Raw genomic sequence first — 2761 nt, forward strand, 5'->3', positions numbered from 1 at the left:
TTGATACAACGATTTTCGGGGCATCAATATTTTTGGCGCTAGAAGGAGGGCATGAACTATGAATGGCGAGCAAATCCAAATCTATAGACCATTCTTAGAGTAACTCTCCCTCCACATCTTATCGTACTTCCCAATTACATGCTAGTTCTCCAGTATCCAAGCAAGAAGAAGAGGAATCAACTACCACTGCCCTCACCCACAATACTCCAGAACGATTAAGTCCCGAGTCCCCTGAAGTTCAGTTACTCATCCAGAAACTTCAAGGCTTCTCGATAACACCACAGAAATCTAAAGTATCTCAAAGCAGTGAGACTTCGCAGTTCAATTTACCTCATCCCCTCACTAGACTTCAGAGCGGAAAGCTCGGTATTGAACCCACTGAGTTCCCTTTACCTAAAAGGAAAAGGGCCAAGAAGAAAACTGAAGGATCTAATAGTGAAACACTTTCATCCACATCCTCCATATCATCTTCCCCTGTGCGAAGTCAACCATCCACCCCTTCATTACACATTGTTTTTCATCAGGGGTTAGGAACTTCAACATCTCAACCTGTGCAATCCTCGATGTCAACTCCTTCCCAAACATCTGGAATTTCAACAGTAGTATCATCCACTACTGGTGTTACAATGGCAGATCCATGGACCAGGCCTAGTGCGGTCAATACGCCTGCACCATTACATGCATTACCTGATACTCCTGAAAAATGGCTGCCCAAGTTTAACCCAGATGATGGAACACAAGCTGAGGAACATATTAGTAACTTCATGTTATCAGTTAATCTCAAAGGAGTAACTGAGGAAGATGTTGTAGTTAGGCTCTTCCCTTATACTTTGCAAGGATCAGCAGGATCCTAGTATTTTTCCTTGCCATCTAGTTCCATTACCAGTTGGACCACTTGCCAAGAACAGTTTCTCACTAAGTATGGAGATGATAGATCTTTAGCCACATTAATAAATGATCTCTCCAATATTAGGATAGAGCATAGGGAACCAATTAAAGAATTCAATGCGCGATTCAATAAACTCTTGAATAAAATCCCAACGACCTCCAAACCAAGTGAACAAATCAGAAGCGAATGGTATATAACTGCCCTACCTGCCAATATAGCTATCTTCGTAGACAGGGCTGCAAAACCAATTTTAGCTGAAAACATGAAAGAAGCACTTGCTGTGGAGAAACGTATTAATGCTCTAGAGAAGAAAGCTGCTCTGGAAGATAGAAAAGCCAAAAAAGTTTCTTTTAAAGATGATTCAAAGAAGAAAACCCCAAAAGATCCCTACGATATGGAAGGTCTGCAAAAGGTCCTTAAGACTTTGTCAAATGAAATGGTTGAAATCAAAAAGCAAGTAGCAGAAACCTCAACTAAAAGGCCCTTTAGAAGTTTCAAGAAAACGAAATCAAAACCACCGAATGTTATATCTAATGCAGATTCAGACCTTGAAGAAGAAGAAGAGGAAACAATCTCACCAACTGATGATGAAGAGGAAGTTGTTGAATGCCATGGAATGTGGGATTTCATACTACCTAACTTCGATACAGAAAATGAAGAAGAAGCTTTTCCTGTCACTACTAGGAGTAAGGGTGCCCTTGAACCCATCCAAGCAACTTCAAAGAAAAGAAGTGCAGGTGCCACAACAACAAAGGAAAAGGTATCCACAAGGAAGCCAGCTGCAACGGTTTCCCAAAACCAACCTTCAACCTCAAATATGCCCTCAACATCTAAGACATTAGTAGTATCTGATTCAATGGATTACAATATCGTTGATGTTATGAAGAAAACTAAGGCAAACATTACTATGTTTGAACTTAGTAAACTAAAACATCAGCAGAAATTGCTTCTCAAAGAATTGAATGCTGTTCCTTCCACACCTCTTCCCAGTGCTAAAGCTGCAAATGATTCAGGACAACCACCTTCTAGCAGGATCGAAGCTACTGATACGATTTTGATTGGAGATAGATCCAATTCCCATACTCCTCCTTTCATATTAACCTATGAGATTTATAATCGTAATCTGCGCAATTGTTTGATTGATTCAGGGGCATCCTCAAATATAATGCCAGCTTCGGTTTGTTCCAAACTGAACATTGAACCCCAGAAATCTGCAATTCACATTGTACAACTAGATAGAACTAAGGTACAGGTTGTAGGAGAAATCAACTCTGTAACGATCAGGTTATCGGTCGATCTGCGAGTAGTTCAAAGAATTGATATCCTAATCGCCGATATACCTGAATTTTATGGTTTAAACTTAAGTAGGGATTGGTTCGAGAAGCTCCATGGGTATATTTCTACCAATTGATCCCATATGTGGCTACCCTAAAATGGAAAGCCAAATCAAATAAAAATCAATTGGGAAAAGCACATGACCCACACTGTCACAGAGTTTGAACAGGAAAATCAACCCATAGCATTTAATAACAATATCTTAGGGAATTATTCGTCGGAATCATTCTTTGGTAACTTCACAGCCCAACCATCTCCTTTCTCAGTAAACAATTGTTCATCTCAGATCGAAAATTATTCACAAACAGATAGGTCAAGATGTTTTAGTGATACTGAGAAAACTGTAAATACAATTGTAAAGAATTCTTTATTTTGGTCTTTATATTTTGATGGCTCTAAATCTAATGAAGGCTCGGGAGTAGGATGTATCTTGGTTAGCCCGCAAGGAGAAAAAACAATGCTGTCCTGTAGGTTAGAATTTGAATGCACAAACAACACAGCCGAGTATGAAGCCTTAGTCCAAAGACTGTACAAAGC

Source organism: Pinus tabuliformis, chromosome 4_1, assembly GCF_031772625.1.
Source record: "Pinus tabuliformis cultivar Carrire ecotype Pingquan chromosome 4_1, CPIR1, whole genome shotgun sequence".
NCBI lineage: Eukaryota > Viridiplantae > Streptophyta > Pinopsida > Pinales > Pinaceae > Pinus > Pinus tabuliformis.